Source organism: Notamacropus eugenii, chromosome 6 (genome assembly GCF_028372415.1).
Source record: "Notamacropus eugenii isolate mMacEug1 chromosome 6, mMacEug1.pri_v2, whole genome shotgun sequence".
In the NCBI taxonomy this organism is placed as follows: domain Eukaryota; kingdom Metazoa; phylum Chordata; class Mammalia; order Diprotodontia; family Macropodidae; genus Notamacropus; species Notamacropus eugenii.
Genome location: NC_092877.1, coordinates 249,548,647 through 249,563,935, shown reverse-complemented (window position 1 = coordinate 249,563,935; position 15,289 = coordinate 249,548,647). Strand labels below are relative to the sequence as shown.

The window sequence follows — 15,289 nt, the reverse complement described above, 5'->3', positions numbered from 1 at the left end:
CATTTTCTTGGGTCTGGAAGACAGAGATAAAAATTTAGTGACGAAATTTATCATTTATCTTGTTTTAATGTTTCTCCACAAATGGCAAAAAATACTAAAGCACATACAAAGAATAATCACAATGTTGTACCCTACATTATAAATATGGAGTTATAAAACATTTTCTGGTTTAAAAAATAAATCTGGTAGTAAATGTATTACTTTGGGGTTTTGACATCTAGTAGGACTGGTGTCTGCTCTCCTGACAGTACTCAATTTCATCTCTTTTTTCCAGATCCTCCACACCCAAGTCTTCTGTCTCCCATCTGTTCCATGAGAGGCTGGGGAGGGCCTCCAGGTCCTCATTTTCTTCCACCACTAAAGCCCCCTCGATCCATCCCTTGATCTCCCAGAAGCTGTCTTTGTCTCCACCTTGGCATCCTCTGAACATGCTGCCAGACCCTTCAAAGTCTATGATGCCACCTTTGCCACCAATCATGCCACCAGGGCCACCTCTGCCCAGATCACCTCATGGAGGTGGGAAGGGTGGTGGAAGAAATCCCTCCATCTTAGAGGCCTTACACTGATTGCACTCACTTCTACAGGCAAAATTTTGCTTTTGAAAGGATGGATTAGGGCATTGCCAATGTGCTGCTCTGTGTTAGACATTTCCATGTCCTGAAGGGTTTCCTTGGGAACCCCTCAGTCCTCTTGATGGAAAACCTCCCCTGAATACTCCTCTGTTGCCCATTTAACCCATTGGACTTCCTGACCCTCCAGAACCTCCTCCGAGAGGAGGAGACATCCCTCTGCCTTCACGTGATAGCATGCTGCTCATTGGAGGTTTCGTCCCAGCAAGACACACTTTGAGTTTCCTCTAAGGTATGAAATTTGCAAAAAAAGCAAAGAGAAAAACATGGAACTGATGTCCGGAAAAATAATATTAGCAACTAAGACTGTATAAGAAAAAAGAATGGCTTCCTGGAGAGATGGTGAGTTTCCCTCACCAGAATTATTCAGAATAAGACTAGATGCTTTTCAACTTTACTCATATACACATACATATATACATATATATACATACATACATACATTCACACACATACATACCAATGCATATGTATGTAAGTATATATGTGTGTGTGTGCGCATATATATACAGCTATATATGTATATATCTATATCTATCTAATATCAATCTATGTATATCGATCTATATCTATATATTTTTATATCTATTTGGTTATATCTATATGTATCAATAAACACATATATGTATTTGTATATGTGTATATAAACATATGCATATAGATAAACACATCTGTCTTCAATACATATGTTTACATACATATAACTATAGATATATACATATATATACATACTTACTATATATCTATCGACAGATATGATATAAATAGATATGGGTAAGATAGGTATCTCTATCTATCTATCTTTCTGTCTCTCTACATATGTATGTGTGTGTTTCTGTGTGTTTTGTTGGGCTAAATATTAAATGAGGTCTTATCTTACTCCAAAAAAGTTGTTTCTACAGTTTTATGAGTTTAAGATTACTCATTTAATTGAAATGATTTTTTTTAAAAAAGCCTATTTTTAGATGTTTCTGGTTGTTAAAGGTTTCTGATTTACTTGTTTCTATTTCCTTTTTTTATTTACCTAGTGTGAGTTACCTTAATCCAGATGATATTTGCAGCCTGTATACTCTCTCAAATTCTGTCCCAATAATGTGTCATTTTAACAACTGAAATTAATATTGTCTGTGTTAAATTTTGCATTTATTCTTAAGAACTGGAAAATTTACATCCTGCTTTATCAATAGAAGAGAGAGAGGGAGGGACAGAGAGGGAGAGAGAGGGAGAGACAGAGAAAAGAGAGAGAGAGAAACAGAGATGGACAGAAAGGGACAGAGAGGGACAGAGAGGGAGAGAGGATTCTATTTTGTAATTATTTTGTAGTCTAAAAAACAATACTCAGGGGTTAATTTTGCTTGTCTTTATAAGAATGAAATTTTGCTAATTGTTTTTGTTTTATCAAAAGCAGCTGTACTGACATTGTTGAGGAATGTAGAAAGATGATCATTTTGATGTATGTGACAAATTTTCAATATGAGTTTGAATATTTGGGGTGTGTGTGTGTGTGTGTGTGTGTGTATGTGTGTGTTGTATCCTTCCTCTACGAACATAGCGTATGATTTTAATTCAATCTTCCTAAAATTAATTTGCCTAAAGGATATTGGTCTAAATGAAATTTAGTGGCAATGGAAAATAGTGGCATAAATTGTTTAATAGTAAGTGAAACCAGTGAATGTGATGAGTTAGATACCACGAAGAAATATTTTTTTAAAAAGAAACCTTTTTCAGACAAATGGATTTTAGTCCTATTGAACTTCTTTTGAAATTTCTAAAGGGAAGAAAGGTTTAAAGGGAAAATTCCCCTTCAATCTCAGGCAGGTTTAGGAAGTAGCTATGAGAAAGAGAAAACTAAATAAGGATCATTTGATATATGTTTAAAAGGATCATATGATATATGCTTAAAAAGTGTCTCAGCCTTCCCTTTTAAGAAAAATTTAGTAAGGGGGAAAAAAAAAAGATCTCATCCCACTAAAGTACCTGCAACTACCAAGCAGTTCAATGTCAGAAATGAATATGGTATTAACAACTGAAATGACATTAGATAGTTGTTTGCAAGATACATAGTTGGAAGAGGTGGACACAAGATGGCAGAGTAAAGGTAAGGACTCGCCTAAGCTCTGCCTGAAATGCCTCCAAACACCTTCAAAGAATGACTTTAAACAAATTATAGAGCAGAAGAATCCCCCAAAAGATGGAGTGAAACAATTTTCCAGCCCAAGACAACTTAGAATGTCAGCAGTAAAAGTGTGTTGCACCAGGATGAAAAAGGAGCACAGTCCAGCAGAGGCTGTGCCAGCACAGACTTTGGCTCAGGAAACCAAGAGAAGGCCCTCAGGGAACTTAGAATAGTAGCCATAGTAGAGGTTTCAAGATAGAAAGATAAATAGATAGACAGACAGGTAGATAGGTAGATAGATTGATAGACAGACAGACAGACAGACAGATAGATACATAGATACATAGATACATAGACATATATATAGTAGGTACATCTGATGTCATGTCACATCAGGTGAAGACTGAAGTAAGTAGGGATGTTTAGATTGGAGAAGATTGAGAGGAAAGCCCTAGTTTCCTTCAGGTAGGTGAAAAGAGGTAGCGAGAAATAGTTATCAGAATGGTTCTGTTCAGTCCTAGAAGGTAGAACTAAGATTTGTACGTAGAATTTGCAAAAGTAAATTTAGGTTTGATGATCAACACAATTTTGATAACCGTTTAAACTGTCCAAAAGTATGAAGGAATAGACATTAGTGTTATTGTGAAGACTCTCATATGCCCTTGGTTGTTTTTTCTCCTAGCCTAGTTCCTTCAACCAATTTTCACAGGATATGTATTCAGTAAATTTCACCATTTTTCATTGTCCTTTTTGAGTGCTCTTCAGTTTATCAACAACTTTCTTATCCTACGACTCTCTAAAATGAATGCAACACTTCAAATATATTCAAGTTAGATAATATAGGGAATATATACTATTTGTTTTGTTTTACATCCTATATGTGTGATCAATTTGTTTTGCTTGTATAAACATCTTAAGTTCATTTATCATTACTGTTTATTTTTCCTTCTCTTGTTCTATGCTGTCTTTCACATCAATAAAATTGTATTATAAATATGAAGTATTGTTACTATATTTAAGAAATTTACCCCTGTAGAGCCAAACTGTTTCTGGTAACTATTTCTGCTCTAAAGTTCAGACATCCTGTCATTTTTAGCTCATATATATATATATATATATATATATATATATATATATATATATATATATATATATATATATATATATATATATATATATATATATATATATATATATATATATATATATATATATATATATATATATATATATATATATATATATATATATATATATATATTTGGAAATCATGATTTTTCCCCTTGGAACAATTCAGGAATATTCTATTGTATGTCACTTCTGTCTTGAAAATCCACAAAATACCCTATTTCAATAGATATTCTTATATTTTACCTTACAATGTATATTTAAAGATTAGATAATTATAATTCATTTGTATGTAGTAGCATCTGTATTGTCTTACATTTTACATTTTTTTAAAATTTGATTTATCTGGTTGTTCACTGGCTTTTGGACTTAGCTTTCTTCCCCATGATGTCATTGGTGGTTTTACCATTCCCTCTCCTTAGCTATTGGTCTCTTATTCCTCACATCCTGGCTTCATCTCATTTGAACATGTGTTTGCCCTAGGGGATGAGCTTGAAATTATCTCATCTTCATCCCCTATTGGGAAATTCACTTTGCAGTGACGCTGGTCCTTGCTTTGTGACTTCAAGAGCATTAGGACTAATCCTAAATTGATGTCATTTCCTTTTCATATTTCTCACAGCCCTGCATCATGGTATCCTCTCCAATTTCTTCCACATGTTTTTTTGTTCTTTGACAGAATGTGGATGTTATAAGCAGAACTTAGTTTTGTCCCTCCCCCATTCTTTGCAAGGAATAGTTGAAGTCTATTGTTTGTTGTCAAAGAGGAATAGGTTGTGCAATTAAATACTGGAATTAAAACAAAGAAATCCATTGTAAATCTTGCAATAAAAGTCATTAGGTTTTACAGTGGACCTTTCTGGAGAATTGAGACTGTGGTGCTAAGTGAATTTTCTTTTTGTTGTTGTTGTTTCAAACTTTACTTAGTACTTCATTTTAAGAAGTCACATGTAAAACACATTTTTAACATTTAACATTCATAGGCAGAGCCAAGATAGTGGAGTAGAAAGATGCATATATTCTAGTGCTTCCCCCACAGCCCACAAAATACCTATAAAAACTGACTCTCAAAAAATTATAGAGCAGCAGAAGCCACAAAAAGACAGAGTTAAAGAGATTTTCAGCCCAAGGTAACCTGGAAGGCTGACAGGAAATGTTTATCCCACAGGACACTGAGCAGAGCTGAGCCCAGGTCTGGCCACAGGTATGGGGAGGAACAGGTTCACAACAGGCCTCTAAGGCAAAATCCCCAGTGACAAAGAAGGCTTAAAAGGTAAGTGAGGAAGGGCTTTCTCAGTTGGGGTAGAGGGGAGCAGTGTCCCCCCAGAACTGGCTTCAGGCAGAAGCAGAGGCAGTGGCAGCAATAGCAGTGGGCAAGAGGTGGCTACAGTGGCCTCAGAAACAGCCTGGGTCCATTGTCAGAGCTCTTCAGCTAAAAGCCTCTGGAACAATTGAGAAGTTGTTCTGAATCTCAGCCCTGAGCATGGCCCTGGAGATAGGAGGAGCACTAGGACCCTCCTCTGGATAAAGAGTTCAGAAGTCAAAAAAGGGGAAAAAAATAAGACCATACAAGGTTATTTTCTTGGTAAAGAGGTATCTCCTTCCATGATTTCAGATGAGGAAGAACAATGCATACTGTCAGAGGAAGTCAAGGCTTCTGCCTACACTTCCTCCAAAATGAATGTGAAATAGGGTCAGGCCATAGAAGAGCTTGAAGAGTGAGTCAGCAGCTTGCCAAAAGAGAACCAAAAAAATGGTGAGGAAAATAATAGCTTTAAAAATAAGCTAACTCAATTGGGGAAAGAGATCCAAAAAGCCAATGAGGAGAAGAAGGCTTTAAAAAGCAAAATTAGCCAAATGGAAAAAGGATGTTCAAAAGCTCACTGAACAAAATAGTTCTTGAAAAATGAGAGTGCAGTTCAGGGAAGGTAATGACTATGCCATAAACCAAGAAGTTACAAAACAAAACCAAAAGACTGGAAAAATAGAAGATAATGTGAAACATCCAACTGGAAAAACAACTGACATGGAAAATAGATCCAGGAGAGGCAATTTAAAAATTATGCAACTACCTGAAAGCCATAATAAAAAAAAGAGAACCTAGAAATCTTCTATCATGAAGTTATCATGGTAAACTGCCCTGATATTCTAGAACCAGAAGGCAAAATAAATATTGAAAGAATACACCAACCACTCCATGAAAGAGACCTGAAAAGACAAACTCCTAGGAATATTGTGGAAAATTTCAGGGTTCCCAGGTCAAGGAGAAAATATTGCAAGCAGCTAGAAAGAAACGTTTTGAGTACTGTGGAAGTACAACCAGGATAACACAGGATCTGGCAGCTTCTACATTAAGGGATTGAAGGACTTGGAATAGGATATTCCAGAAGTCAAAGGAACTGGGATTAAAACCAGCAAAACTGAGTATAGTACTTCAAAGGAAAAAAATGGTCATTCAGTGATATAAAGGACTTTCAAGCATTCATGAGGAAAAGATCAGAACTGAATAGAAAACTTGATTTTCAAATACAGGAATCAAGAGAAGCATGGAAAGGTAAACAAGAAAGAGAAATTGTAAAATACTTTCTAAAGTTGAGCTGTTTATATTCCTACATGAAAAAACAATATTTGTATCTCTTAAAACTTTTTCTCATTATTAGGGTAGGTGGAGGAATTACACTCTCCCTCTCCCTCTCCCTCTCCCTCTCCCTCTCCCTCTCCCTCTCCCTCTCCCTCTCCCTCTCTCCTCTCTCTCTCTCTCTCTCTCTCTCTCTCTCTCTCTCTCTCTCTCTCTCTCTCTCTCTCTCTCTCTCTCACACACACACACACATGCATATAGACAGAGGGTACAGGTTGAGTTGCATCAGAAGAATCATATCCATTGAAAAAATAAATTAAGTTAAACGGTGAGAGGAAAATATTGGGAGGGGAAAGGGAGAAATGGAATGGGGCAGGCTATCACTCATAAAAGAGATAAGAAAAATCTTGTTCAATGGAATAGAAAAGGAAGGAGGTGAGAGGGGAAAAGTGAAGCTTAATCTCTTCACATATGGCTTGAGGAGGGTATACCATGCTCACTAAATGTGGTGTGAAAATCTATCTTTCCCTACAGGAAAGTAGATGAGAAGGGGACAAGTGAGGTGAGGGTTATAGGCTAACCCTAATCATAACCCTAAAGGGAGGGCAAATGGGAGAAAGGAGTAACTAGAAAAAAACGCTTTTGGGAAGGGATAAGGACAAATGAGAGAATAGATAAAAGGGGGGGCAGGGTAGGATGGAGGGCAATATAATTAGTCTTACACAGTCTTACACACTATTATGGCAGTCTTCTGCAAACGACCTGTATTGAATTATGTGCCTTCTCAGTGGGGATAGATGGGGAGGGAGGGAGGGAGACAAGTTGGAATTCTAAGTACTAGAAATGAATGCTGAGAATTGTTATTGCATATAATTGGTAAATAAGAAATACAGGTAATAGGGTATAGAAATTTATCTTGCCTTACAAGTAAAGAAAGAAGATGAGGATAAGGGAAGGGTGGGATGTGATAGAAGGGAGGGCATATTGAGGGAAGAGGTAATCAGAATGTAAGGTGTCATTGAGTGGGGGGAAGGGAGAGATGGGGAGAAAAATTGGAACTCAAAATTTTGTGGAAATGAATGTCAAAATCTAAAAATAAATAAATAAAACTATTTTAAAAACAGTCAACCCAGTATGGCAAATCTTTAATAAACTTTCTTTTTCCTTGGGTAAAAAAAAAGAAAAATAACAGCTTAACTTTCATTTCTAAAATCCCCAAACCCCAAATTCTATCCTCTTCTTCCTCAAACCCCCATTTCAAAGGCAACCAAAACACCTCCATATTAGTCATATTGTGAAAGACTAACTATATTTCCCTACGGTCTCTTCCTCCTCATGTTTATCTATTATTTTTCTCTCATTTCACCTTACTCCTCCCCAAAAGTGTTTTGCTTCTGGGGATGGAGCCAAGATAACAGAGTAGGAGCAGGGACTTGATCAAGTTCTCTAACCAAAATCCTTAAAATACCTGTAAGAAAAGACTCTAAACAATTTCCAGAGCAGCAGAAGCTACAAAATGACAGAGTGAAACACATTTCCAGACAAAGACAACCTTGAAGGTTGACAGGAAGGGTCTATTGCACCTAGTTAAGAGTGGAATTCAGTCCAGCTTGGGCTATGCTAGCACAAGACTGGATCATGCCTCAGGGCACTGAATCACTGGCAGCTGCTGTAGTTTCCATATTTCTTAACCCACAAACACCCAAGAGTGTTTCAAAGGTCAATGAGAAAGCTCTCTTACCTGGGTGAGAGGTGAGTATTGTCAAGGCTAAGATCCAGCTCTACAGGGTTAGCAGCCAGTGCCACAGCAGTACCTATTGCCACTGCAACAACTGCTTCTGGAGCTCTCAGCCAGCAGACAGTGGGGGAATTGAGCAGCTGAACTGGGTCTCAATCCTGAGTGGTGTTCCTGGGATGAGGAAAAGTGCTGGTGTGTTGGAGATGGTAGAGGCTGTGGAGAGGGAATCATACTCTCAGTTTCAAGGCAGAAGAGCATGCTTGTGATGGCTCACAGACTAGAGTGCAGGTCAGGAGAGGAATAAACACCTTTTCCTGGATTATGCCATTTTGACGGAATTGAGAACTTCCAGGTCTCTAGAGATGTATCTGAAAACAGCTGAACAAAACCTCTGAATTCTGGGAGAGTAAAGCCTCCAATTAACAAAGAGTTCAAAAGTTAAATGATTGACTGGAAAAATGCCCCAAAAGGTGAAAAAATAAAAGTATAGAATGTTTCTTTCTCAGTGAAAAGGTAATTTTTTCCATCCTTTCAGATGAGGAAGATCAAAACATATAACCAGAGGAAGAACAAAACATAGAATCAGAGAGAGATAGTCAAGGATGCTACAACTAAAGTCTCAAAAAAAAAAAATGTTCTCAGGCCATGAAAGGCCTCCAAAAGGATTTTGAATATGAAATAAGAGAAACAGAAGAAGACTTGTGAAGGGAAATGAGAGTGATGCAAGTAAATCATGAAAAGTGAGTCAACAGTTTGCTAAAGGAGACCTAAAAAATTCTGAAGAAAATAACCACTTTAAAAATAGAGTAACCCAGGGGGGCAGAGCCAAGATGGTGGACTGAAAGCAACTTCTCACCTAAGTTCTTAGACAAACTCTTTCAGATTCCTCTAAAAAGAGAATCTGACCAAATTATGGAGGTGCAGAATATAATAGGAGGCAGACTGTGCACAGATTCACAGCCCAGACAGACTGAAAGATCGACAGGAAGAATCTGTTCCACAGGGGTGGAGAAGCTCACAGCACACAGCCCAGCATATCCTGGCCATGGCAGATCCAAGCAGGAAAGCCATGGGGCAATGTGAGGAAGCTACAGCATAAGAGGGTAGCATCTCAGGGCAGAAATCCAGTGGAGCCAAGCAAATGAGAACCACAAAAGGAGTCTCAAGAATCTGCAGCAGCTGCTCCTGAGACTTTCAGCCCATATATACATACATACACACACATATCTCTGTACATATGTATGTTTGTATATGTATGTATGTATATGTGTGTATATATATGTGTGTATGTATATATATATGTATGTATGTATGTGTATATATATGTGTATGTATATATATCTATATCTATGTGCATATATGTATGTGTATACATATATATATGTCACCTATTTGAACTTCCAGGAGCCAAAATGGTGTAGTGATTGGTAAATGCTCTCTCACCCTCCCCTTGTAAAATATTTCCCCACAAAAAATCCTGGGTCAGCGGGATCAGCAGAAAGGGCAAAAAGTCTCGTAACACTTGAGGTTAAGAAAATCTCTAAGAAGTATTCCTCTTACTGTGGTGGAGGACCAGAACTCCGAGGGGTCAGGGGCCTCTCAACCATCACTAAGACCCAGGTGCCTCAGCGCTCCAGGGGAAATGGGTATACACTACGTCAGTCTCAATCACCAAGTGCTGAGTTTCCCTTTGCTGCAGCTAAACTGAGGAGATCTCATGTAACCACACCACCCCTCCCCCACATTTAACAAGCTATCTCTAGGACTAATCCTGGGAAAAACAAACAAACAAACAAAAAGAATGCAGGCCACCTCTTCTTTCTAACACCAGTGGGCTCAGCACCAAGTTCTTGAGCTTCTAGCTGAAAGAACTAGATGCCACAGCACACAAAGCCTCACCATCACGAGTAAGAAGCAAAGGAGGAAGGAAAAGACCATGGAATCTTTCTATAGGGAGAAGGACCAAAACATGACTACCAACTGGTCAATATTTATACTGTACTCCTCTTGGAAACTTCAGAAAAGACTGAACTGCTCGCATGCTGAAGAAAACTCTTAGAAGAGCTGAAAAAGGAAATAGAAGAAAAAATGGCCAGTGTTTTTAAAAATACGAAAAAAGAATTCACTGAATAGAACAACTCTTTGAAAAGGAAAATTGAACAAATGGAAAAGAAAACACAAAACCTAACTGGGAAAATTGGACCAATGGAAAAATAAATACAAAAGCTCACAGGAGAAAATAATTTCCTAAAAGGAATAAATGGACAGATGGAAAAGGAGATGCAAAAGTTAACCGAAGAAAACAATTTGATGAAAATTAGAAGCTAATGACTCTATGAGATATGAAGAATCAGTCAAACAAAATCTAAAGAACAAAAAGAGAGAGAAAATGTCAAATAACTAACTGGAAAAACAACTGACCTAGAAAACAGATCCAGGAGAAAAAAATTTAAGAACTATTGGCATACCACAAAACCATGATGAAAAAAATAGTCTGCGCAATATTATCCAAGAAATAATCAAGGAAAACTGCTAGTCCAGAGGGCAAAACAGTCATCGTAAGAATCCACTGTTCGCCTTCCTAAAGGGATCCCACACTAAAACCTCCAAAGAAATATTGTTGCCATATTCCAGAATTGTGAAGTGAAAGACAAAGTGCTACAAGCAGCCAGAAAGAAACCATTAAAATATCGAGGAGCTACACTCAGGATCATACAGGTAGCTTGCAGCTTCTACATTAAAAGGTAAAAAGGAAATGCAATATGATATTCTGTAAGGCAAAGGAGCTGGGACTATAACCAAGGGCCAATTACCCAACAAAGTTCAGCATAATATTTCAGGCAAGGAGATGGTCATTCAATGAAATAAGGGATTTCCCAACCTTCCTGAGAAAAAGGCCAGAATTCACTGGAAAATTCAGTCTTCAAAACAGGTTTCCAGAGAGGCATAAAAAGGTAAACGGGAAGAGACAAACTTGTTACTCAATCTGGGCAAATTGTTTACCTCCCTATAAAGGAAAATGATGCTTGTTAATCTTGTGAATTGTGTGTCTATTATGAAATATAAAAGGGATAAACGTAGATAGAGGGAGCAGATATAAAGTAAATGATATGATGATAAAAATGCGATGTAAGCATGTAAAGGGATTGTATCAGGAGACGTGAAAAGGAGGAAGCAAAAAAAGGCAAATTACATCACAGGAAGAAGTTTAAAATTATATTACACTAGAAGGAAAGAGGGGAGGGAGATGAGCGTTGTTTGAGAGGTACTCTCATCTGATTTGTTTCAAGAGAGGAACAACAAAGTTAATTAAGTATATAAATCTAACTAGTTCTATAGGAAGTAGAAGGGAAAGGGGGAAAGAAAGGGTAACAGAGGCTAAAAGGGAAGGAAGAAGAAGTAAGGGTAAAGGGGAGTAAAAGGGAGGGAGGCTGAAGGAAGGAAGGGAAGACTGCAGGAGGTGGTGGTCAAAAATTAAAACTCTACTGTGGAGGGGAAGGGAGAAGGTAGATCTAAAAGCACAATTGGTGGGAAAGAGGACAGAGGGAAAGACACAGAGAGTAATCATAACTACAAATGGGAATGGGATGAACTCTCCCATAAAACAAGACAGCAGAATGGATTAAAAGTCATAATCCAACAATATTTTGTTTACAAGAATCACATTTGAAATGGGGACACAGGGCAATGGTAAAAGATTTGAGGTGCATATGTTATGATGCATCAGATGTAAAAACAGCATGGGTAGTAATCTTAATTTCAGACAAAGCAAAATCAGAAATAGAACTAATCAAAAGAGATAAAGAAACTATATCCTGCTAAAAGGTACCATAGACAACGAAGCAATATCATTAGTAAACATATATACTCCAAGTGGTATAGCATCCAAATTCTTGGAGGAGAAGTTAAGGGAGTTTCAGGAAGAAATAGACAGCAAAACTATACTAGTGGGCAACCTCAACCTGCCACTCTCTGAACTTGTTAAGTCTAACCTCAGAATAAACAAGAAAGAAGTTGAGTTGAATAAAACTCTGCATAAAGTAGATATGATAGATCTCTGGAGAAAACTGAATGGGGATGGGAAGAAATACACCTTTTTCTCAGTGGTACATGGCATGTATACAAAAGTTGACCATGTATTAGGCCATAAAAACCTCACAATCCAGTGCAGAAAGGCAGAGATAGTCAATCCTTCTCAGAGCATAATGCAATAAGACTTCTATGAAATCAAAGGCCGTGGAAATATAAACTAAAAACTAATTAGAAACTAAACAATCCAATCCAAAAGAATGAAGGGGTTAAACGACAAATTATGGAAACAATCATAAACTTCATTCAACGGAATGACAATCCTAAGATAACCTACCAAATTTTATGGGACACTGCAAAAACAGTTCATAGAGAAACTTTTATGTCTTTCAACGCCTATATGAATAAAATAGAGAAATAGGAGATCAATAAATTGGGTATGCAGCTGAAAAAAGCTCCAAAAAGAAGAAATTGAAAATCCTCAAGTAAATACAAATTAGACATACTGAAAACCACAGAAGAGATTAATAAAACTGAAGTTAAGAAAATTATTGAATTAATAAATAAAAATAAGAGTTGGTTTTGTGAAAAAAAACAATAAAATTGATAAAACTTTAGCAAATTTGATGTAAAAAAGAGAGAAGAAAACCAAGTTACCAATATCAAAAATGAAAAGAGTGAACTCATCTCCCATGAAGAGGAAATTAAAACAATAATGAGAAATTACTTCGACCAACTTTATGCCCATAAATTCGACAATCTAATTGAGATGGATGATTATTTTTAAAGATACAATTTGCCAAAAACATAAGAGGAAGTTGAATACTTAAATAATCCCATCTCAGAAAAATAAATTGACTAAGTCATTGGTGAACTTGCTAGGAAATAATTTCCAGGGTCGGATGAATTCACAAGTCAATTCAATCAAACTTTCAAAGAAGGGTTAATTTCAATACTATACAGATTATTTGGAAAATTTGAGGAAGAAGGAAACCTCCCAAATTCTTTTTATGATGCAAATATGGTTTTGATACTTAAACTAGGAAGAGTGAAAACAGAGAAAGAAAATTATTGTCTAATTTCTCAGACGACTGTAGATGCAAAAATTTTAAATAAGATTTTAGCAAAAAGAATACAACAACTAATCACAAGAATACTACATTAAGATCAGGTAGGATTTATACTAAGAATGCAGGGCTGGTTCAATATTATGAAAGCTATTAACATTGTTTATCATATCAACAACAAAACTAACAGGAACCACATGATTATCTCAATAGTTGCGGAAAAAGCTTTTGACAAAATATAACACCCATTCCTATTGAAAACACTAGAGAACACAGGAATAAATGAAACTTTCCACAAAATAAGTAGTTATCTACCTAAAACCTTCAGTAAGCATTATATGCAAGGGGGACAAATTAGAGGCATTTCCAATAAGATGAGGGGAGAAAAAAGGATTTCCATTATCACCACTATTGTTCAATATGGTCCTAGAAACATAAGCTGTAGCTATAAGAGAAGAAAAAGAAATTGAAGATATTAGAATAGAAAGAAGAAGAAAATAAGTTATCAATCTTTGCAGGTGGTATGATGCGATACTTAGAGAATCCTGGAGAGTCAAGTAAAAAAAAAATTACTTGAAATAATAAACAACTTTGGCAAAGTTGCAGGTTACAATATAAACCCACACAAACCTTCTGCATTTCTATATATTAGTAACAAAGCCCAACAGCAAGAGATAGAAAGGAAATCCCATTTAAATGTATGGCAGACATTATAAAATATTTCAGTCTACCTGCCAAAACAAAGCCAGGGACTATATAAACACAATTTAAAAACACTTTTCACACAAATAAATTCGCATCTAAGTAAGTGGAAAAACATCAGTTACTCATAGGTGGGCCCACTCAATATACTAAAAATGACAGTTCTACCTAAATTTATTTACCTATTTAATGCCATACCAATCAAACTATCAGATAATTATTTTGTAGAGCTAGAAAAAATAACATCAAAATTCATCTGGAATACCAAGAGGTCCAGAATATCAAGGGAACTAATAAAAGAAATGCTAGGGAAGGTGACCTAGCTCTACCAGATCTCAAATTGTATTGCAAAGCAGCAATTATCAAAACCACTTGGTACCGACTAAGAAATAGAATAGTAGACCAGTGGAATATGCTAAGTACCCAAGACACAGTAGGCAAGGAATATAGCAAATTACTGTTTGATAAACAAATGGACCACAGTTTCTGGCATAAGACCTCACTATTGAACAAAAATTGCTCGGAAAACTGGATAACAGTATGGTGGAAACTAGGAATAGACAAATGCCTGACACCATAGACAAGAATCAAGTCCAAAAGTGTACATGATCTAAATATGACCTCTGATACTATAAACAAATTTGTGCAGCAAGGATGGGATATTTATCAGATTTTTGGAGAAGGGAAGTATTTTTGACTAAACAAAAGACAAAAAATATTATGAAGTGCAAAATGGATAATTTTGATTACATTAAATTGAACAGTTTTTGCATAACCAAACCCAATGCAACTAAGATCAGGAAGGAAGCAGAAAACTGGGAAAGAATTTTTGCATCTAGTGTCTGTGATAAAGGCCTCATTTCTAAAATATATAGAGAACTGAGTCAAATGTACAAAAATACAAGTCATTCTCCAATTGATAAAAGGTCAAAGAATATGAACACGCAGTTTACACAGGAAGAAATTAAAGATATCTTTAGCCATATAAAAAATGCTCTAAATCACTATTGATTAGAGAGGTGCAAATCAAAACACCCCTCAGATACTTCATTACATCTATCAGATTGATTAACTTCACGAAACAGGAAGATGACACATGTTGGAGATATGGAAGAGTTGTAACGCTAATTCATTGTTTTTGAAGCTGTGAGCTGATCCTGTAATTCTGGAGGGCAATTTGGAACTAGGCCCAAAGGGCTGCAAAAATGTGCATAACCTTTTGACCCAGCAATACTGCTTCAAGGACTCTGTCTCCAAGAGATTATAAAAATGGGAAAGTCATCCATATGTACAAAAATATTT

The 15,289-nt window shown here is 36.4% G+C and overlaps 1 pseudogene; it reads right to left on the bottom strand.

Annotated features, from left to right (window-relative positions):
* Positions 1–217: 217 nt before the first annotated feature.
* LOC140512312 (RNA-binding protein EWS pseudogene) overlaps positions 218–15,289 on the bottom strand; it is a 175,098-nt pseudogene continuing 160,026 nt past the window's right edge.